This window comes from Lissotriton helveticus, chromosome 11 (assembly GCF_964261635.1).
Source record: "Lissotriton helveticus chromosome 11, aLisHel1.1, whole genome shotgun sequence".
In the NCBI taxonomy this organism is placed as follows: Eukaryota; Metazoa; Chordata; class Amphibia; order Caudata; family Salamandridae; genus Lissotriton; species Lissotriton helveticus.
In genome coordinates, this window is record NC_136072.1 from 300,009,485 (window position 1) to 300,032,893 (window position 23,409).

The 23,409-nt window shown below is 49.6% G+C and overlaps 1 protein-coding gene across 2 annotated transcripts in view; it reads left to right on the top strand.

Annotated features, from left to right (window-relative positions):
- The window catches only part of BRF2 (BRF2 general transcription factor IIIB subunit), a 91,417-nt gene that overhangs the window by 5,181 nt on the left and 62,827 nt on the right, over positions 1-23,409 (top strand). Inside the window, exon 1 of one of the 2 annotated variants that reach the window (XM_078665412.1) lies at positions 2,948-3,280. The exons of the other annotated variant lie outside the window; for it this stretch is intronic. The gene's annotated coding sequence lies outside the window, so the exon portion shown is untranslated. Of the gene's footprint in view, positions 1-2,947; positions 3,281-23,409 lie in introns of those variants that run through there. 2 annotated transcript variants of the gene reach the window in all.

Sequence of the window (23,409 nt, forward strand, 5' to 3'; positions counted from 1 at the left end):
ACCCTCCTATGCACGCTTTCAAAAGATCAAGGAACGTAAGGGATTCGGTGGTGCGATCTCTACTGGAAACCCCACCGGCACCGACAATTCGGAACCTATGGAACCTACCTGAACTGCTGGGCCATTTCAAATGTACAAAATGTAAGGCCTGCCCGTTGTGTTTGGAGACCAAGCAAATACGGTACAACGACCAGACAGTAGACCTTAAATCGCTGACCAATTGTAACACAAGCGGAGTGATTTATGCGATTTTTTGCCCATGCGACCTCATGTACATTGGACAGACACAGCAAAAAGCTAAGAACCGCATTTTTCAGCACTGTAGCAGGATTCGCTGCACAACCCCAGGGGCCCCTTTGGTGGAGCACTTTACTGAGAAAAACCATCCACCAGAGTCCATCCGCTGGTTGATAATTGAAAAAATCACCCTCGGCCCCCGGGGTGGTAATCTAGCTGCCGCTCTTGACACAAGGGAATGCAAATGGATGCAGAAATTCCAAACAATAGACAAGGGACTTAATGAACTGGAGGCCAGTTTCTCGCAGATGGCGGGACTCAATCCCGAATAGACCCTGGGTAATTGTACTTACACATGTGCATAACTATCAGTAAAAATAACGTGACACCACACATAACATGCTCTGAACTTTCATGAGGAATGTGTACCATTTGTTGCGGTTTTCAAGCATTAACGTCTAGGTGCAATTTAGTCCGGTCTTAGACATGTTAAATTTGCTGCTAAAAATGCTTAGAGGTGTAACATACTGTATCACCACCTGGGGGTCCACTGTTCGGGTGTAGGCCCAACAGGAGACAATGTATTTGTTGCTGTTTTTAAGCATTAACGTCTATGTGCAATTTGTCCGGTCTTAGACATGTTAATTTTGCTGCTAAAAATGCTTAGAGGTGTAACATACTGTATCACCACCTGGGGGTCCACTGCTCGGGTGTAGGCCAAACAGGAGACAATGTATTTGTGTGTAGTCTGTCCGTTCTTAGACTTGCTAATACTGCTGCTACAAATGTAGAGAGGTGTAACATACAGTATCACCACTTTGTGTTCCAGTGCCCCGTTGTAGGCCTAACAGGAGACTATGCACTTCCATGCACTCTCACCTACGGAGCCTCTGCCTGGTACATCACTTGCCAGAATTTGAGATTTGCTCTTTGAAACGATCGCCCATAACTGACTCTGTTTAGCCAGTATTGCTCTCCAGACGGGGATACTATCCCTTTAAGAAAACTTCATGGAGCGCGCGAATCAGGCCCCGATCCCATTGGACCGGCGGGCCGAGCCCCTTTTGCATCTAGCCTTCACTGGCATTGAGCGCCTGCACCGCGAGTTCATTCGGATGCAGGCCGCCGGGGAAGTGACAGCGCTGATGCGCGTTCCTATCTCAGAAGGTATGTGCAGATTAAACCAGCCGATCGGGCGCCCGCAATCACATTCGGCCACACTCACTCAAGTGTATTGTTACCAGCGTACCAAGTAAACTTAATTTAGTTCCGCTTTGTCTTTCTAGTAAAACAAACCGGCACCGCGATTTCCACCGTGATTCAACACGCGTTTGGAGTAACAGGGCGACATTGACCTCAAACCCTGTAAGGTAACTAATGTGGGAACATTGATCCCTATTTTTAATTTTCAATTGGCCTCAGTGCTGTACCTGATTCACCACAACGGCACATTTTGCTAAAAGTAGCCTCCCTTCTGTTTTTAGACCAACATACCCTTCGAGGACAGACCTACCTGTGCCCAGTTTCTGCCGGCACACCAAGTAAGTCCCTCCTTTTACCACCCCCGATATAACCCTTGATCCAGTAAAGTATAGGGCCCTGATGGCACCTATTTCATTGTATTTCAGTTTCATTGGAGCATTCGGAAGCCCCCCTGCGGACGGCACATTCCATGACCGTTTGCTGATGTAGGTAACCACCCACATCACCAACTTGATTATTGTTACCACGTCTGCTCACCCTCTGTAAAATTCTGATTTATGTATTTATGTTACCCTATAGGCTCTCCTTCCTCTTCCTGATGAAGACCCCAACATGAGGCTGTGAATTGCCCTTCTTGCGTATCAGGGGTCGAAACGTAGAAATACGCCTTTTTTCCTTGACACACCATAGGAGCTAAATAAGAGATGTATTCTCACAATCTATGTGTGATGTAAAATTGGGAACCTTTGCCCATTAGTCTGGTTGTAGAGGTTTTTCATTTTTAACTTGGATGCAACTATTATGTCACAACACCTTTACTCTGTCCCCTTCACTCATTCACTTACCCTTCCCTTTTTCACAGAGAGCACCGATTTCGAATATGGAATGTAATGATGTAACAATTACATGTTTCTACCATAAATTGCTTTTCATAATCTTGGCTATAAATGAATAAAATGCCATAATGAATGAAATAAAAAATTAGATATCCTTTTGATTGTTTTCAACTCTAAAGGTGAACGTGGTTCTATTTAGAATCGTATATATATGTATATTATATTTGCAATACTCAGACCATCCTCATATGTACTGACCCACGGACCCAGGTCCTGAGTTTTAAGGGCCTACCCCTTTCATACTCACACTCAAATTAGGCACTGTCATACCTTAGTAATGTTTAATTCACTGTCATTGCCTCAGAATGGAAATCATTCTGCTGTCTCCCTTTGTGACCTTTGTCTCCACCTCTTACTTTCTCCTTATGCACCCCCACCCCACTTTGTGATTTTCTCTTACTTGCTCTATGTCAAAGTATGATTGGAAGTCAGGTTTAAGTACAGGCGTTGGCTCAATGTTCTGATTCTGGGCAAACCACTTAATCTCTCAATGCCTTAAAAATAAATAAATAATCTGACCTTGTGTATTGAAACTGGTGCACAAAACGCCTCCGCACGACTCATCCTCAACATTCCCCGCCATAGCCACATCTCAACCCACCTGAAAAATCTCCACTGGCTCCCCGTCAGCAAAAGGATCACTTTCAGACTGCTCACCCACGCACTCCACAACATGGGCCTGGAATACCTCAACAGCCGACTCACGTTCTACACACACACCCACCTGCCAGCTCCACTCCGCCAACCTCGCCCTCATCCCACGGATCCGCAGAGCCACCACCGGAGGAAGATCCTTCTCCTACCTAGCAGCAAAGACCTGGAATGCCCTCCCCACTCACCTACGACTGAACCAGGACCACCTCAGCTTCAGGAAGCACCTCAAGACCTGGTTCTTCGAGCAGTAGCAGCGCCCCGTTCCCCCCAGCGCCTTGAGACCCTAAGGGGTGAGTAGCGCGCTCTATACATTGATTGATTGATTGATGCCATGCAGTTGGGCAGAGTTCAAGCGATATAATACTACAAAAAATGTGGGGGTAAAGTGCTGCTAGTCCTACCTGCAACCACCAGCTCATATTATACTTTTCAGCCGCTCCGCTTGGAAAGGATTCTTACATATGCTTCTTTAGCCTTGCCACTTTCAGAGACTAGTTCTACCTCCCTCCATCCCACATACAGCATTAGTTCCAACCGTCGATCACTCTCACCACTGATAAAGGTTGGCAAGCAACAAATTAACAGTGAGACGACAGCTAAGCCGAGGGTCTGGCGCGGCTCTTAGAGCTTGAGCAAACCCATTCACGAGCCAAGCCCTGAAAATGTTTGCTATGTAAATTATACAATAAACATCAGGTAAGCTATGATAGTCTCTTCAACGTTCAAAAATGTATATCTCTATAACATGTAGAAGCTTTGACATCCGTAGCCACATTATGACACTGCACTGTGAAGTGTTAATATTTAAACATGAATCATTAGTGAGGTAAAAGGGAAGATAGTTCTCATGTAAACCCTGTACATGGCCCAGATTATAGAACATTATAGTCTATTAAATCAAACACAGTAGGTTTTGTACAACTGATATTCTGAACTCACACATTTGAAAGCGCTTTCATATGCAATAATGAAGAAAAAGGCGTTTTGGTGAAATAAAATAGTTGCTCCAGATCACACAAATTATGTAGGAAAGCAGCGTGTTATTCACGTTTTCTAATTTTACATATCAGCCAGTAAATGGGTGCCTATTTGTCTTCCTTATGGTAAGGCTTTGTTTTGATCTTTGTGCATTCATTATTTATATGCTCTAGGGAGATTAAGTAATTTGTCCTAGATTAAAAGCAGCGTCGGATTGGTAACGCGGGCATTCGGGCAATGCCCGAGGGGCCGGTGTCCGAGTGCTGCTGTGGGCCTCTTTTTTTTTTTTTTTAGCAGTCTGGGGGGCTATTGGGCGCTGTCTCTATTGTTTAAATACAGCCTGTGGCCCAGTAGGTATCTGAGTGGCCTTTCTAGAGGCTGATGGGCGCTCATTACCTCCGTTTAGCAAGAGGTGTCACTCCCTCTGTCTCCGTGGTCGGCCCAATAATGTGTAAGTAAAAGTAAAGGGGGTTTTGTCATGCGCAAACTTAGCCCAGTGGGCGTCAAGGTGTGCACATACTGAGTGGTGGCAGGGGGCCTGAGAAGTGGCCGCACTTGTTTCACCACTGTAAACTAACGCGTGCATTTTTTTTTACACCCCCTCCTAAAGTTTTTTTTATAAGATTACCCCAAAGCAGTAATTTGAGGAGTGATTATGCAATTGTGGGCCGATTTCTTTTTTTTTTTTTTTTTTTTTTAACGTGCCCGGGCCGATTTTCAATCCCAATGCAACCCTGAATAAAAGGATGTTGAACCAACCGAGATTCGAACCAGAAACCCCACTTCCAACGTCGGCAGCTCTGGCCTGAACACCCACCACATCCTGGATAAGAAGGGACTGGCAGGCCGAAGCCACATAAAAGCTCGGCTCGTTTTAAGGTCGAGGTTCTAACGATACCTTCAGCTGAGCTGAGCCAGAATCAGGCTCGAGCGTTCGTTCAGGGGCTCGCACACCTTTTCCAACCTAGGCCGCCTACCGGTTTTGCACGCTACACTCTCCCCATTCACAAGGGCAGTGTGAAGCAGCTTAGCATGTTCTGCCTGGTCGGACAGGCTGTAAATGCCTAGTCGGTATTCTAACACACATTAGATGGCTCTCCAGCAAAGCCCGACACTTCCGTACTTTAAGCACTCTACAAAAAAAGGCGTTACCATTCGACAGGAGGACGCCTTAGCAAGGGCAAATACAGCACGCCAGCCAATCAGAACATCTTTTTTTTGTGCTGCGCACTGTGATTGGTTAAGGTCCTTCAGTGCTACAACGGCCCCCGCACCCCATATAGCAGCCTGTTCGCAGACAATTTCCAGTTTGGTCGTGGGGTTGGTTGTTTACCGACCCGGAAGTGTTAGAACGACATCATTCCGTTGAATTTGTGGATTGACCATGTAAGTTGCGGCATGTCTGTGGTTATGTTACTCTTTATATATATATTTTTTATTTTGTGAAGAAAAGACCATTCTGACAAAATTGCTTATTTATTTTTTAAATGGAGTTGTTATAATGAAGAAAAGACCACTGTTACGAAAGTGTATTCATACTCACTATTTGTAACATATCTACTTAGCGTCAATAGCACCATCACAAGTTACAACTCCCCGGCAGCATTAATCGTACATAGCCTATTTTATACAAGCTGGTGGTTAGTCTTAAGTCAGAGTAGGACACAAATATACCCGAGTGTAATGGTTAAAATAGCTAGTGCCATTTTATGTTTGGTTTTTCATAAGCTGAACACATCAATTCCTATCACAGAGAGCATAGATGAACAGGGATTTATTATCCTAGCCACGCAGCCTTGTGACAACGCGCCCGAGTGTTGTTTAATGCGATGTTAACATAAAAATGCACGTTTAACAGTTTGTAGAAAACAAAGGGGTTTCTCAAAGGAATCAGTTTGAACGAAGACGTACAAATAACAAGCACTGGCGTTGCCAATAGGTTTCGCATTTTGAAAGTTGGAGCTATTTGTTTTGTAAATGACATTTTATATTTATATATTGTTATTGACAATGCCAATAACGATATATAAATATAAAATGTAATTTACAAAACCAATAGCTCCAACTTTCCAAATGCGAAACCAACGCCGAAACAAAACCGAGTGCACACGGTCGGCTTCTGCGTACTCATGCAGACCTCCCGCACCGGCCTGCCTGAGTCATCAATTATTCAGTGCCCTCAGATCCGAAGGCATTCAACCCGAGTGCCGCAGCTGTGGCCGACAGAATGAGAAGTGGCGTGACTGAGCGCGGAGAGACGACTGACTCATTTGATGTTTACCTTTAAAAAGCCAAAACGAAAATTGCTTCCATAATGCTGCAGTTTATTTTAATCAAACTTTACCGGCACGCAGGCGGTCACAAACCTCACATCACGTACTGTAGTGTTTGTAAGAGTGTTGATATGCTGGCAAATGGCCGGAGGGCCGACAGAATGAGAAGTGGCGTGACTGAGCGCGGAGAGACGACTGACTCATTTGATGTTTACGACTGACTCATTTGATGTTTACCTTTAAAAAGCCAAAACGAAAATTGCTTCCATAATGCTGCAGTTTATTTTAATCAAACTTTCCCGGCACGCAGGCGGTCACAAACCTCACATCACGTACTGTAGTGTTTGTAAGAGTGTTGATATGCTGGCAAATGGCCGGAGGGCCGACAGAATGAGAAGTGGCGTGACTGAGCGCGGAGAGACGACTGACTCATTTGATGTTTACGACTGACTCATTTGATGTTTACCTTTAAGAAGCCAAAACGAAAATTGCTTCCATAATGCTGCAGTTTATTTTAATCAAACTTTACCGGCACGCAGGCGGTCACAAACCTCACATCACGTACTGTAGTGTTTGTAAGAGTGTTGATATGCTGGCAAATGGCCGGAGGGCCGACAGAATGAGAAGTAGCGTGACTGAGCGCGGAGAGACGACTGACTCATTTGATGTTTACCTTTAAAAAGCCAAAACGAAAATTGCTTCCATAATGCTGCAGTTTATTTTAATCAAACTTTACCGGCACGCAGGCGGTCACAAACCTCACATCACGTACTGTAGTGTTTGTAAGAGTGTTGATATGCTGGCAAATGGCCGGAGGGAAGCCGGATGGGGGCGGGAGAGCCTGGTGGGGGGGCGGGAATGTGTGCGAGGGGAGGAGAAGTGTGGCAGGCAGATGGGCGGCCTGGTGGGGGGGCGGAAATGCGAGCCTGGTGGGGGCAGGTGGATTAGGGAGATGCTCGTGCTTGTGTGGTCACGTGACCCGCTTTTGTGGTCACGTGACCTCACATGCACTGGGAAGAAACGCCAGTGGTTTCACTAGTCGATCAAGCCCTTGAATTTTCGCCTATTACATTCGCAAGCGAATGATAATAGGCGAAACCTAAAAATCCCTCCATGCGCTAACTTTGTACTGTGCCAGTAGTACAGGTGCCATCTCTATTTCTGTCAAATTTCAGAGACCGAAGCAAATGCTCGTGCTTGTGTGGTCACGTGACCCGCTTTTGTGGTCACGTGACCTCACATGCACTGGGAAGAAACGCCAGTGGTTTCACTAGTCGATCAAGCCCTTGAATTTTCGCCTATTACATTCGCAAGCGAATGATAATAGGCGAAACCTCAAAATCCCTCCATGCGCTAACTTTGTACTGTGCCAGTAGTACAGGTGCCATCTCTATTTCTGTCAAATTTCAGAGACCGAAGCAAAAATTCTTGGTATGTTAAGGACATAAATGTATTTCAATCTTTTGTTTTTCAATTTCTTTGCCATATTACACTGTCTTTTTTTCTCTCTGTCCCTCCCTGAACCAGTACCTTTCCTACTCTTATTCATTCTCCTGACGTCCTTTCTTTCCATCGTCTCATCTTTTTCTTTTCCCTTTTTCTCTTTTGCACATCCAGCCATGCCTCCTTTCCCCTTTTGATTCTTGCTTCCTTACACCCTCATTCGATGCTTGCTTCCTTACACCCTCATTCGATGCTTGCTTCCTTACACCCTCATTCCCTTCTTGCTTCCTCACACCCTCATTCCCTTCTTGCTTCCTCACACCCTCATTCCCTTCTTGCTTCCTCACACCCTCATTCCCTTCTTGCTTCCTCACACCCTTATTCAATCCCCATCCTTCCTCGGTGCAATTATTCCTTCTTTTTCCATTCTTTCCTTTCTTTCTTTTTCCTCCTTCCTTCCCCTCTTCTTTAATTTCCTCCTTTCTTAGCATCAACTACTCCTTATGCTTATCTTGCTCCTTTCCTTTCTATTCATCCATCCATCACACATCATTCACTTCCTTTCTTCCTCTATCCCTTCATTTCTTCCTTCTGCATTCTTTTCTTATTTCCTCCTTCACTCATATATTTCCTCACCCCAGTACTCCCCTTCCTGCCTGCATTTGTTGCTGCCTTCTTTAATGTATTTCTTCCTTCACTTCTTCCTATCTTTTAAACAGCACAGTCCAGGCACATTATCTTTATTTTGCAAAGCTGCCTCAAGTCCTCTATTGACCTTTCCTAAAGCTGCACTTTGAGAATTACAAACATTCTCTAATTTGAGTTCACTTTTAAGTTGTTGTCATAGGCTTCCCATATGTTACATTATGTTATGATATATTGATTTGTGTATCGCACTAATCACCCAAGAGGGTATTCAGGCACTTGGGTAGCTGTGTAGATGTGATGTCCCGGAGGTGCTTATGTGACGAGCCAGGTCTTCAACTTTTTGCAAAACTCAAGATGTGAGGAGGTGTCTATGATGTATTGAGACTTGTGGATGTGGGTGGAACCAATAAATGAAGTGGGTGGAGCCTCTGGAGGAAGTGAGTAGAGCCGGGAAAGTGGGTGGGGCCTCCTAAAAGATTTTGTGCACCTGCACTTAATATTTTACAAATTATGCACTGCCAAACTGTAACTCAGAGAAGGAGTGTGCCTCTGCCCATTCTTAAAGTTCACTTAGGACAACACACCTGAGTAACTTAGCTGAGGAATCCGATAAGGACATGGGATGGTAATTTGCCGTTGACTATCCCCTTTCTTAAAGAATGTTACGGTGATTGATTTGCGCCAAGTATCCTAAGGGTCACTTTTAATGATGGCTCTAAAAACATTGTTAAGTAAAGGGGCCCAAAAAGTGGTATTATAACTTAAATAAATCAACAGGTACCCCATTGGGCCGGGTGCCTTTTCTGCCGCGGAACTAGTAGTTGCTTGGGATACGTCCGCTACAGTGATAGACTCCTATAATGTTAGCTTGGTATTGTGGGGGACGTCAACAGAAGCTTGGGGAATTTGATTTTTTTCAAGTCCAAATGTTCGGATAAAAATGTGCACAAAATATGTCACCAATTCCTGTTTGGGAATTTGGCAGTCAATTCCCGAGATGGTACAGATTGTAAAAAAAAAAAAAAAAAAAACAGTTGATTTATAACTTCCCAAAATGCTTGATTGTCCCTTAGTTGTGCATCCCTTTCTAAATCTTCCCAAGCTTTGTCTTCTTTTTTTCTGTTATGAAGTGCCTACCAATAGGCATTTCTAGCCATCCTGACTATTATCGAGTTGCGGATAGTTGTGTTGGTGGCCTTTTTTAGGACTTTGTAAGCCATAGTACACTTAGCGTTAAACCATCTGTGGACTGGGTGGGCACTGGTGGGCTTACTTCTAGCCGGCATTTGCTGAATGAACTTAAAAAGGTCTGAAAACTCTCCATAATTTTCCCCTTCATTGCCTCTTCTGAGAGTCAATTTGAAACCGCCTCTGGGTTCTTGCTAACCAGATCTTTGAATAACTTATGTGCATCAATTTGAGCCTATTTCATCTGCTTCCCCTTGTTTACTGAGAAACACAAGACATTTGTAGTTGTTAGTCTAGAGTGGATTTGAGCAGAAGAAAAACTTATGACAATAGGATGATCTCTCAGGGGAGAGGCATGTACCTCGTGGCTCCTCCGAGAGCCCAAATCCTCTGAGAGTAAGATGATATTGATCTTTCCCCCTATCAACAAAGGTAGATGGATTGCTATAATCTTTTCCATGCAAATCTGATGGGGAAAAAAAGGCCGTGGGAGGGTATTTATCGGTGAAGAGCTTCCCTATAAGCATTATGGGTGAATTTGGCTAACCTTTTCGCCCTTTACATTAGTGACTCCGCAAACCTGTTTATCACTATGATTGCACATGCTGATATTAAAATCACCAGCCCACAAAAAGAAATATGCTTCTTTTCACTAGACAGTAGACTTTCAAGAATGGCTCTCAGTTCATCAATAATACAAGCTGACTGTGTTAAACAAACAAAAAGAAGTTAAAATAAAAATGTATTTAAATTATATTGAATCATTTTGACTGGGACACCTTTAAAATCTGAAATGTGGGGCTTGAAAACAAGGCTTTAACATTTAAGCCCCTTATGGCCAATTATATAAATGTGATAAGGCCTCCCTCCCTGCCCTCTTCCGGCAAGTATGTAGAAGGTTTCAAAACTATCTAAATAAATAGGATCAGTTGACCACGTCTCTTGGCAGCAAACTATGTCAGTTATTTATTGTTGATTGCCAGTTTTCATTTGCTAATCTATGTCCAATTCAGTCTATATTCCATTGCTTAACCTGAAGGCCCAAAGGTAAGTTGGGTAAGACTGGGGCTGGCTTAACCATATGAGTCGTAGACGCAGCCAAAGAATAGTCTAAAACGAGATCCATATTGGTGGCAGTTATGAGAGGAAAATATTGTCTGGGCTGGGAGACAGTGTACAGGAATCTTTATCTGTCAGACTTTGCAATGGGACAAATCGGTTTGAAGTTAGGAAAGAAGCACGAGGTGTACTAGCTGAATGATTTGAAGTTAAAGATGGGGCCAGAGGCTTAGTGGCTTAGAAGTCATTCCCCGTGGGCCTAAATGAGGTGTAATTCCGGTCTGTGTCAGGACACTGGTAAAAATAACCCAAAGGCAAAGCACATATATTATTGTTTTGATGTTATAGATGATACAGAATAGATAGTAAGAAATGTACAAAGCTCAAGTCCTTAAAATGTATTACCACACAGCCTCCCTCAGTGTTTTTTGGCAAGGGGCCCATCCACCTGACCCTGCAGGCCATAATGATTTTATTGGCTAAATTAACCCTGCATCCCACGTTTTGCCTATAGCAGTGAGCTACTTTGTTGATTAGACTTTGAGTCTCATCTTTATCATTTGATTCAAGAGAAAGAGCTCCCTCCAGGACAATCACGTAAGATATACATTCCGGCGGCATGTGTAGATAGTCTGGGTAGATCCTAGTTTTTGCGTGATGCGGTAGAGCGGTACACAGCTCACAAGTGGTCTGAGAGGCCCCTATGGTAACACTGCGGTTACGCTCTTGAGTGTTGGGCAGAATGGAATTTGAATCCTGCTCCAGATGAGATTAAGGGCGAGGGGAGCGGTAAGACCAATAGGGCCTTGCCACCAGTGTAATAAGTGGTGGGCCTTAGGTTCCTTAAAGTCCAGGATAAATCCTATTAAGGGTCTCAGTCTAAGATTGGAATTTATCCATCAGGGATTTAAAATGGCCCACCATAGTCTGTCAGAGGAAATCCAAAAGTCCTTCCACTCCGGTCACCTGGGATCGATTCAAAGCCTGAAAATCTGAGGAAGCAGATGTAGTTGTGTGACACTTCCGTTTCACAGCTGAGAGAGGCAGGATAATATATGTTGTCAAGTACTATTTGGGTGAAAAGGTTTATCCTTCCTGCACCCCTTGGAGTTTGACCCATATAGTTTTCCCTGCCCTCGTTTCCTTTTAGGGGAAGGGGCTTATTTGCAGGGGCAACAACCAGTTAAGTCTCTTTAAGCACTGTGATGCTCGAAGTGTCCTCCACAATGCAAGGATTGTTCATTTTACTCCTGGGCCTTTTGGCTGGATGGAAACGTCTTGAGTGTTGACGATCACCGAGCTTCCTTGAAACAGCCAAAAAGCCAGAGGGTTGAATTGTGGGGGATGAGGGGGTAAGAGAGTGGTTGGTTATTGACTTAGGGACCGCCTCTATGTGATTGCGCCTATCGCCGTAGTACGATAGGCAGTGATTGAGGGGGTAGAGCACTTTCCCCTCCTTTAAACTATGCTACACATTTCTTCCCCATGATGGAGCCAAATATTTTCCCCAGAGATAAAGGCATATCAGCTTAGCAAAACCCTGAATTACCTGAGGAACGGAAGTAAAGGGAGAAAGTTCAGTTAGTGTAAAGGTACACTACATACGCTAAGTCCTCTTTGAGTAGCCACAAGTCAAAGGAAGTCTAAAGCCGTGCTTAATATGAAGTCCAGGTGCTCAAATATTTGTCAGGCCACACCCACTTCCCACTAGCTCCACCCACTTACGGTATTGGCTCAGCCCACATCTTCAACTGGCACTGATGAAAGGCAGATGTAATACCCGATCTGAATTTCAGCAAGGGAGCCTTCCTCCAAGTAAGGTTTAGATAGTAGGTTCCCCTGACCTGTGAAAATTTTGGAAAAGATGAAATCAAAAGTGCAATTAAAGCACATTTCTGTATTGTGTGCAATCAATATTGTTGTTTGAAAATAAACATGAATAAACTGCTTGTGCAAACAAGAGTGCGGGGCAATAAGAAAGACTTAGAAATTTGTTGATGAGATCCTACCGCTTAGTGGAGACTATTTGGGGGAGGTTACACAAATACGGTGAAACTACTCTACTCAAATAAAATAAATTAGGAATTGATACCTTGAAAAGGGTGCTGCTGAAAGAGAGAGAAAACACTTCTGCATGCAGAATGTCAGTGCGCCAGTCGGTCTGCCTTAATTACAGCGGTGATGGAATTGGTAGCAAGACGATGCTAAACTAAGTAGATTGTGTCCTGACATTAATGGAGGCAGGAACAATGTTGCCGAACATCAGTAAAGTGGCAAATAGAAGGCATTGTTGAGTTTTGTATGTTTTATCCGCAGCACCGTCCTCATATGTCAGTTAGCAAGTTTCCTTCTGAAGGTCCCTGGTGCTTAAGTGTTCTTTAATGTTCTCTGTATTTTTAAGTGTTTGATGTGGCACAAAGAGGAGTGCGTTGGGGAAGTTGGAAATCTGGGACGGGCGGGACGTCATTTGGCTGCACACTGTTTGTGCCACATGTATGTGACCAGAACGATTCTTTGCACTGTGTCGTATCAATACACACGGTGCCCCAACCAATGCCGGTGTTATGATGCTGGGGCCTCTGACTCGGTTTAGTGACCGTCACCACCGCCAGTAAAACCAGCATTGGTTTTTTGGTCTCACCTACGCAGCAAGTATGCGCTGCATAGGAAAATGACCCTTAGAAATCTCGTCAGTTTTGCAGTCAAAAACATGCACGCATTGCATTGCTTTGAATAGCAATGCGTGCACGTTTGGCGATTCCCTTGCGGGAGCGAGTTTTGAAATCATCTGTTTGTAATTAACTTCCAAACAGATGGTGCCCAAGGTTCGCTCCCGCAAGGGAAACGCTGTGTGTGCTCTCGGATGCACCCCCCACCCCCTTCTCAGCTGCATTCCTCGTATCCCACACTGTTTTGCCTGCAGGAGCGAGCAGTGCCTCCTTGTTTTTCATATCGCTGGAGCATGTGTACAGCATGCTACTGATCTCTAATACTTGTGTGTGGTCTCAAGGTCTATGGGGGCGTACCTAAAAGTTAATTTCCCTCACGATGTGCATCAGTGTCTGGAAACACAGGAGCCTGACGGCCATTCTCAGAAGCGAGAAGCATAACAAATACCCGTGGCTTCTACGGCGCAGTAGTTAAGGCATAGTCAAGGCCTCCTCCTTGCTACGTGCTGATGATGCTCAAAAGCACTCCTGCTGTGACAGCGATAATGCGGACACCCCCTACTCTCCAATGCTACAATAAGGTGTCATTCATCAAGGAGGGGTGGGTAGGTGACCCCATCACTGGTGGGAGGTGTTCCGGAAAGGCGCTGCCTTCCTTCCCGGTCACGGGTGCAGCACAATCCGCCACTCTACTCTGATGCTGGATGTTAATTGGGTAACAATTACCATGGCGACGAGGGAGGGCAGGTGGAGAGCAAGACTGGATTCCGCCTCCTAGGCAGTGCACATCAGAACACCGGCTAGGGATGCCCATCTGCACAGGGTTATAAGCCCACATTGACACTCAAGCACAGCCCCCCGACCAGTACAGACAAGCCCTCCCGCCCTGATTTACAGCACCATCTGCTGCCCCAGGCCAGGCTGCTGATGTATGGGAATAAAAACATTGAGCTCCATGTGCTGTCCGGGAGGAGGGAGGGCTCACGGACGACGCTGTTTATCTCACGAGAGCTACCCGGCCCTCTTGACGCTCCCTGCACGGCGCCCACCCTGGCACTGCCATTTGTCTCAGGCTGCCCGTATCGACAGGTTTGTTGATGCGATTCACGCCCCTTAGCGGATACTGTCACGGGAACACCCGCCTTCGTATGACAATCCGAAGTAATTAAGCGCTGGTAATCAACACAAGTGCACCCCACCCCCCTCAGCACGTTATGTTAGGACATTTTCCTGCCATTGCTCCACCGACATCTGGTGTTATCCTGAGAGTTTGAAGCGGACCTGTTTTCTGTGTTTTTCTTTTTACCTCTGCCTCTAAGCTTCGGACCTGTTTGTGTGCTGAACATTGAGCCTTTTATGCGTCTGGACAGTTCCATATCCTGACAACATGGTTGACTTTTGTAGTTGATATCGCCCTTCTTTGTCATGGGTCATAGAGCGGCTGTTTACCTCCTCTGCATTTGTCACAACTGCAATGCACCGCCAGTCGAGCTGAAGGCGTTCTTGAAGTTTTTGGGAGTTCCCCAGATTAGGGGTTGTTTAAAAAAATTTATATAACCTTCAAGGGTAGTGAGCGCTATATAAATGTAATCTAAACCGAAATGGAAGCGGGTTGTGCTGTCTGAGTTGTAATTGTAAACAATTGTGCGCAGACCTATTTATGTTATGTTAGTACCAGGAAAAATACACAGCTCTAAGAGAAGATACACTACGCTATGTGTCAGGAAAGTAACTTCTTGAATGTTATGTACTCAGTAGAAACTACAGCCTACCCACTTTCCTTCTTGCTCAGCTAGGCACTGGTTGCTAAATCGTGTCATACTCTCTTCAGAGTAGACCGTTTTTACGCTGACGTCATTGATGTAAGCACACGAGTAACAGTAAAGAATTGGCAACAGTGGAATAAAATAAAATAAAAGGCATTTAATTTGGCATGAGACTATCTGAGCCTATTGAACCACACTCAGAAGGCGTTAGATGTCTTTTATCCATTTTGATTTCTGCATCACTAGTAGAACAATCAGATTTGTTGAGCTCTCGGGATGCACTGTCAACAACCACTTCATTGTTTTGTCAGTGCAGTTTGTAAGTCCAACAATCCCCATACAGGAATTGCCCTCAGATTGCAACATAAAACGTGTGTAGACACTGTTATGTTTGTTATGTGAGTAGAGTAGATGGCATCCCATTCTGCAGCATTTCACGTGGCGCGAGTCAGCCAAGGCACGCTGCAGGTTAGAGTAAAAATAACACTAGCACAATCTAACTGGCTTATGATCACTACTTCTAAAATATGAAACGGGTTAAAAAAAATAATAAAGGGCAAGGTCCTGCCCTTCCGCCGGCCTTGGAGCATTTGCACTGCACACAGTGCCCCACCGCACACTGGTGGCATGATTGCTGGGGCCTCTGAGGCTCTGACTCTGTTCAGGAGCTGATCGGCACCACGCGCCAGAGAAAGCAGCATTTTTTTTATTTTATTACTCTCTGCTGTTATTGCTGGTTGCACTGCCTTATTAAGAGGCCTGCTGCAGGTTGAAAATGCCCACTCCTATGTTGTGCTAAATGCCGTGCTGGTTACTAGTGCAGTGCGTGTGCTGGGGTGTGGTCATCCGTCCCTGGAATGAAAAAAAGTTACGCGCGGCACGCTGCCCCAGCCCGCTAGCCCTATAGTAGAGCCAAATACAGCCCAACCTTAGGCCCCACCAGCAACACTGAAAACACATTGATTTGTAATCTCATCATGGAGATGGCATTATTATCGGGCTCCACTCTCTAAGCACTGCACAGCGGGCGTGGCAAAGATGTCGGAGTGAGAAGACGCTTCTCCGCGGAGCTCCTCCGATCCGACTGGGCCCAAGCCTGAATTATAGCGTTCTCCCCCCGCTATAGCACAGCGGGAAAGGGAGAAGCGATCGCAACGGACTGGGACTGCCAAATCGCCCATCGGGACCCCGGTGCGCCTGCGGTGAGGAGAAGCAGGAGTGATCGCAGCGGCCCGCCGCAGCAGCCGGGGCTGGGAGCGGTGAGCAGCGGACCCTCCCGAGGTGAGCGGCGGCCGGAACCCATCGGAACCCGCACCTAGCACCCGGCAAGCAGCGGAAGAGCGGCGCCAGACCCTGCGGCGCCGAGCGACCCGGTGATCTGACTGGGGCGGAGGCCGGGGGGCCCCGCGGCGGCGGGGATGGCCGACCGGACTGCCAAATCGAGGCTGCGGCCTATGCGGGTGAGGCCTTCGCCGGCGGACACTGGGTCGCCCTGTGTGGCCCGCCGGAGCACTCCCCCATGCCACCTCATCCGCCTGCACTAGCCTGAACTCCGGGTCCCCCACAGAGGCAGTAGCAGCGGGGGACCCTGACCTACCTGGAAAGGCCTGGTGGGGTGGCCGTCCCCGAGGCCCGTGGCCGCCATCTTACTCAAGCACGCCCGAGCCTGGAGGACATTCAGCAACACTGTGGCCCGGCTGGAACAGGCCGATACTCCCCACGGCTCTGTGGCCGAAGCTTGGAGCCCACCCCTGATCCCAGGGGGAGGGGCGGCTCTGCGCCATGCACCTGCAGACACCCACCAACCGCCTAGATCTGTGTGGCTGGACGTGGGCCTCTCTGGCGGGCCTGGCTGCATCGGTGGGAGATCCTGGCGAAGGAGCATTGGAGGTGAGGAGACTTGCCTCACCACCGGGGGGCAAGAGGGGTGCGGGCAGGTGAACTCCAGTGTGTCGGGAGTATACTGAGTCGGCGACTACAGACCAGCCTCCCTGCCCATGCACCCACTCTCACGGCCCACGGCCTGCCGCTTTCACCGCAGACAGGACACTAGACGCACAGCCACCGTCGGGTCCACATTGCCTGTCCGTGCTGACCGGCCTGGTGGGCGGTTTGAGGCCTGAGGATCCAAGGCCTGCGCAGCCTAGCCGCGGGGCCCCGCGGCCGCCGCACGCACCTGGAACGGGAACACCGCGGTTGCGGTCAGCCTCGCGTAGCAGAAGCTTCTCTCTGAATGGCTGTCCAGAGGGGTGAAGAAGGGCGAACGGACCCTACCGGAGATGTTGAACAAAACCCAGGCAAAAGCAGACAAGGGCCACCCATCGCCGAGCCAGTCGAAGGCCCAACAGGAAGCCGACACAGGTGAAATACCAATAACCCGCTCCTTTCTGGAATCCCTTTTCAACTCCCGTAGGGAGGATTTCCACAACCTGAAACAGGAGGTGGCGGGCGAGGTTAGAGAAGTGCGGAGGGAAGTGGACAGCCTCGGGGAGAGAGTGGCCGCCATGGAGGGAGCAGACACCACCAGAGACGAGGAGATAGTGCAGCTGCAGCAGGAGGTGATATGCCTGAAAGACCAGCAGCTGGACCTCCAGGCCCACACCGAGGACCTGGAAAACAGGTCCCGCCGGAACAACATTCGGGTTCGAGGCGTACCATCCAAAGAAGAGGGCACCGATGTGGCGGGCTACCTGCAGGACTTGTTCCGCGACATCCTGGGCGAACCCGCCGACTTCCAAATTCGGATCGACAGGGCCCATAGAGTGGGACTCGCGAGACGGGCTTTGGCCCCACCACCGGACATTCTGGCCTTCCTTCCAGATTATCCACTCAAGGAACGTATCCTCAGCGAAGCCAGAAAGCAGCAGCCCTTACAATTCCGATGACACCCAGTGGCCCTGTATCAGGACCTGTCTGCCATAACGCTCCAAAAATGTAAGTCCTTTAAAATTGCAACGGATTTCCTGAGGGAACACGAGGCACCGTATGCCTGGGGTCACCCCTTCCATATCATCTTCAGGTGGAACGGGACCTTGCACCAACTCCGCTCCCTCCAGGACACCTGTGGGGTGCTGGGGATCACGGCCACAGAGGAAGACACGTCCACTCCGGCGGCGGCCCGCCAGGGATGGCTGGCAACAGGTCTCACGACGTCTATCATCAGGATCCAGTGCGCGGCCAGATACGCAAACCATCAGAGCAGACATGGTCAACGCGGTGCGGAAGGTGGCCCGTGACACCGCACCGACAGCCTGAGACATTCTCAGGGGGAGAACACTTCAGCAACCATCATTTCGCAGGATCTGGGCTCTGGGAGGGGGGGGCGAAGGGGAGAGGCCTGGTGGCTGGACGTCCACTCGGGTAACCTTCCATTGACTTGTTCCTTAGTGGGACTGGACTTGGACAATGATGTGCTTGGGGGCGGGTGTTGGGGTGTTTCTTCAGGGGTTCCTTGTTGGGGCTAGGGGGGGATCCGGGTGGGGCTGGGGAGAGGAGTTGGTGGGAGTTGGAGGGGGGGAAGGGGGAGGAGGGGGGGAGGGGAGAGCGGGTGGGGGGTCCTCCTTGTCCACGAGTACTGACCTGGATTGTTTTTCCCTTTTTACCTCTGCGAACTGAGCGCACCACACAGCTGCTCCACCTGAAGGCTTGACATGACACGCCCATTGACTATCCTCACTCTCAATGTCAGAGGGCTTAATAACCCAGTCAAACGCAAAGCGGTTCTCTCTCTCCTGGAGCACTCAGGGGCGGACACCTGCCTCCTGCAGGAGACACACCTGCTCCCCAAAGATCACCATAGGCTTAAATCACTCTCCTTCCCATGGCAATTTTTCTCCTCTGCGAACAAGAAAGTGGCTGGGGTAGCGATACTGGTGGCCAAATCCTTTGGGGGACGGGTCCTACACAAGGAAGCAGAGATCAAAGGAAGGTTACTGGCGCACCGCTTCCTCATTGCAGGGCAGACACTACTGATAGGCTCCATTTACGCACCCAATGACGGACAGGAGGCATTCTTACATAGGGCCTTGGAGACGGTCACAGCCAACATGCACTCACACTTACTGCTGGGAGGCGACCTCAACCTGGTGTTTCATAACACCGGGGACCGGTCGGGTCAACGCTCTAGCCAGGTGGGGGCACTCTCGACATTGGGTCGAGCCCGCCTTGCGAATCTCGGCCTGATTGACTTGTGGCGGCAGGTACATACACAGGCCACAGCATACACTCATTACTCAGCGGCTCATAAAACGTACGCGAGGATCGATTACCTTCTGTGCTCCTCCCAATTGGCGTCATGCGCACGAGACGTCGAGATACAACCACTCTCCGGTAGTTGCGTCTTTTCTGATGCCAACCACACCGGGACCCCAGCGGCACTGGCGCCTGCGCGATAGCTTACTACAGAGCCCGGTCGTGCTCGAGCGAATCAAGACTGCCCTCAGCCAATTCCTCGTTCACAACGCTAACGAAGACACCACTAAAGCCACCCAATGGGCAATGCTCAAGGCGGTCCTCCGGGGCGAATTCATCTCCCTGGCCACGGCCAATAACCGGGAACGCACACAAAAAAGGGCCGAAATCACCCAACGCATGGCAGAGCTGGAACAAATGCACCAGCGCAAGGGAGCGGCCTGAGCGTGGCGCCAATTATGCGCGGAAAGAAAGATGCTCGCAGCCCTGGACCAGGATGTGGCTGAGTATGCCGCTCTGCGGCTACGCCATGCGTACTACACAGGGGGGGACCGCTGCGGGAGACTGCTGGCGAGCAGGCTGCGGGAGCAGCAGCAGAAGCAGCACATCCGGACCCTCCAGGTTGGACACGGCGACCCGATTGCAGAGGATGGGGCTATTGCCGCTACCTTTGGGGACTTCTATGCTGACTTCTATGCTGACCTCTGAGGCGGACCAATTGGATCTGCAGTCGGGCCGTGACTATCTCCAGGCGGCAGCCCTCCCTTCCTTGACCGAGGCAAAGGCGGAGTTCCTCGATCGCCCCATAGGACTGGAGGAAGTGATATCGGCAATAGTGCGCCTCAAACTGGGGAAATCGCCGTGTCCAGACGGCTATACTGCGGCCTTCTATAAGACGTTCTGCCCACAAATAGCCCCCCTATTGCGTGACCTATTTAACACCTTCGATCAACCCGGTGCCGTACCTCCGGACCTGCTAGAAGCTGCGATATCAGTAATACCCACGGCAGGCCGAGATCCCACCCGGTGCGGCTCATACAGACCAATATACTTGTTAAACATAGATCTCAAGCTATGTACGGGGATCATTGCGAGCAGACTCGCCCCATATATGCAGCAACTGGTGGAACCCGATCAAGCTGGGTTCATTCCGCAGCGGCAGACCAGTGACAATACTAGGCGCGTCCTTCACTTGATAGTGGCTGGGTCTCGAACGAGACCGGGCTGCATGCTCCTTACCATCGATGCCGAGAAAGCATTCGATCGAGTGCACTGGCCGTACCTGGACTTGGCACTTCAGAGGTTCGGCATGGGTGAGATTCTCCGCAACCGTATTTTTAATTGTTACCGGCAGCCAACTGCGACGGTCAGAGTCAACGGCCATACCTCTCCACGGTTCCCAATTGGCCGGGGGACCAGGCAGGGCTGCCCGCTCTCCCCCTACTATTCGTGTTATATTTGGAGCCGTTAGCACAACGTATAAGACAGCACAGCCTCATTGAGGGAATCCCGTTCGGCTGCGACACGCGTAAAGTCAGTCTGTACGCGGACGACATTTTGCTCTCCCTGATGAAACCGATGCAGTCCCTTCGGGCGCTCTTTCTGGAGCTTCATACCTTTGCTCTGGCCTCGGGCTTCAAGGTCAACGTGGGAAAGTCGGAGGCCCTAAACATATCCTTGTCACCAGACGTGTTAGCGGAAGCCAAGGCTGCATTCGACCTACAATGGTCTAACTCTCCCATTTCCTATCTGGGGATCCTGTTGGCACCGACTGTGCGAGCTACGGCAGACGCCAATTACGCGAGGCTCAGCTCGCGCCTCAACGGGGAACTCAGAAGATGGAAACACCTCACACTCTCCTGGCTGGGCCGCATTGCGGCTACCAAGATGACCTTGCTGCCGCAGATTCTTTGTCTTCCAAACTCTCCCCCTGCGCCCGCCGGCAGGATGGCTCCAAAAGACGCAGTCAGACTTAGCTCGCTATATCTGGAATGGCCGCCGCCCGCGCTTTAAACATTCGATTGCTATACTCCCTCCCGCACATGGCGGAGTGGGTATACCCGACCTCACTCTATACTTCCAGGCCGCCCAGCTACGCACACTCGTGGAATGGCACCAATTGGAATCCAGTAAACACTGGCTCTTCCAAGACCAGGCAGTGGCAGGCTGGCCGCTCCAGGGTGTACCATTCTTACCGCGCCGCCATAGGCCACCCAATCTCTATGCATCGCAGCATCACAAGCATGGTCCTGTGCACTTGGGACAATGCGGCAGTGTGGCGGGGCCTCACTTCATTCCCCTCCCCGATGCCACCGATCTTCGGCAACCCGGACTTTTCCCCTGGCCTCGAACCTCGGTGGTTTGGAGGACTACGCCCTGCAGAAACGTGGGACACATGTTTGACCTTAGCGGTATTCTCCCCTTTCAGAAGGTGAAAGAGGATTATGGCATACCGGAAGCGGACCGCCTGCCCTACCTGCAGGTCCGTCACTGGGTCCTACACCCGTCAATTAAACCCGGCGCACAGCGACCCCCTCACGCCGTACGAAAAATGTCTGTTACGTACCTCCGACAAAAAGCTGCTCTCTGACCTGTATCAACACCTACTTCTCACCAACATCCACTCATACAATGCAGGGAGGGCCAGATGGGAGAGAGATCTGGGGAGAGAACTTACACGCAAGGAGTGGGAAGGCATATACCACAGGGCCAGACATTCCGCCTACCACATGGGCCTTACTGAAACACTGACCAAAGTGGTCACTTATTGGTATCATACACCTGAACGCCTACACCGCTGGGACCCCCGAGTTAACGATCGCTGCTGGAGGGGGTGCGGGGAGCTCGGCACGCACTTACTGTGGAGCTGTGAACGTTTACACCCTTACTGGACCTCAATCCTTGACTTAATAGACATGCACCTAGACACACAACTTCCCAGATTCCCCGCCTATGTGTTGCTTGGCCTCCCTAACTCCTTAATGTACCCTTTCACCCTCACACAGCCTCACCCTCACACACCCTCACCCTCACACACCCTCACCCTCACACACCCTCACCCTCACACACCCTCACCCTCACACACCCTCACCCTCACACACCCTCACACACCCTCATCCCCTCACTCTCAACCCCCCCCCACACACCCCCCCTCACACCCCCCCTCACCCCCCCCTCACCCCCCCCCCCCTCACACCCCCCTCACACCCCCCTCACACACCGTCTCACACCCCCTCACCCTCTCACACCCCCTCACCCTCTCACACACCCTCACCCTCACACCCCCTCACCCACCCTCACACCCCCTCACCCACCCTCACACCCCCTCACCCACCCTCACACCCCCTCACCCACCCTCACACCCACCTCACACCCCCCTCACACCCACACCCCCCTCACACCCCCTCACACACCGTCTCACACCCTCTCACACTCTCACCTCACGCCACACACCGCTGCTCGCCACACACTGCTGCACGCCTCACACTGCTCGTACTGCTGCCCGCCTCACACTGCTGCCCGCCTCACACTGCTGCCCGCCTCACACTGCTGCCCGCCTCACACTGCTGCCCGCCTCACACTGCTGCCCGCCTCACACTGCTGCCCGCCTCACACTGCTGCCCGCTGCATACTGCTGCCTTACTCGCACTGCTGCACGCCTCACACTGCTGCACGCCTCACACTGCTGCACGCCTCACACTGCTGCACGCCTCACACTGCTCGTACTGCTGCACGCCACACACTGCTGCCCGCCACACACTGCTGCCCGCCTCACACTGCTGCCCGCCTCACACTGCTGCCCGCCTCACACTGCTGCCCGCCTCACACTGCTGCCCGCCTCACACTGCTGCCCGCCTCACACTGCTGCCAGGAAAGTGTAAGCTATTGGCTTTGTGAATAACAATGCTATTAATTTATATATTTTCAAAGCCAACACGTATTAAAACAATTGTCATTTACAATACCAATAGCTCACACGTTTCTAATGCGAGACCTATTGCATTGCATATGCTTGTTTATATAATTACCGCCAGGCCCTGTGGGATGGCGTTTCTGGGGCTGAAATCGGCCCATAAGGGAGGCCGCATACCTTCCTCCCACTTTTAATAAGGCCAGGCACAAGGGGATGGGGTCCCCTGAGGCCAAAATTGGCCTTGGGGAGGGGCGCAGTGCAGCCCCCTCCCCCTTTCTATTTTAGGGGCCG